Consider the following 522-nt stretch of genomic DNA (forward strand, 5'->3'; position numbering starts at 1 on the left):
AAAATCATACACCAGTTTTGAGTCAACTTGGTTCCCGGTTCTTCAATATATGGCGGATAATGACATTTTGCCAACCAGTCTGCTTTACAGGCAGGGGTCATTTCATAGAAAAAGAGGTGTACGAGCTCATTAGCATAACTTATTTGTATATGCCACACCCCCTGATATTGCTGGAAGTGTGTCAGAAGGCAACAACCACCGCTCAGGCTCCACTGGACTGTTTTGGACTGCTAGCTATTGGAGGGGGGGGCGTGCAGATCTGCCGTCACAGAGGAGGGAGAGCTTGTACCTGAATAAAACCTGGCCTTAAAGGTGCCACTGGCCCATTTTGGATTGCTAGCTATGGAGGGGGGAGGATGCGCAGAACTGCCCTCAAAGAGGAGGGAGAGCTTGTACCTGAAGTTGGGCCGGGGGGGGGCCCTCTGCAACTTACCTGGCTTCTTCTTGCTCCTTGTGGCCTGACTGAGGGCTGCTGGGAGCAGGGGGCAGGGCTTGTTGCATGTGCCGGCCCCCTGGGCTCCC

Source organism: Gekko japonicus, unplaced genomic scaffold (assembly GCF_001447785.1).
Source record: "Gekko japonicus isolate JY-2015 unplaced genomic scaffold, Gekko_japonicus_V1.1 scaffold3024, whole genome shotgun sequence".
Lineage (NCBI taxonomy): Eukaryota > Metazoa > Chordata > Lepidosauria > Squamata > Gekkonidae > Gekko > Gekko japonicus.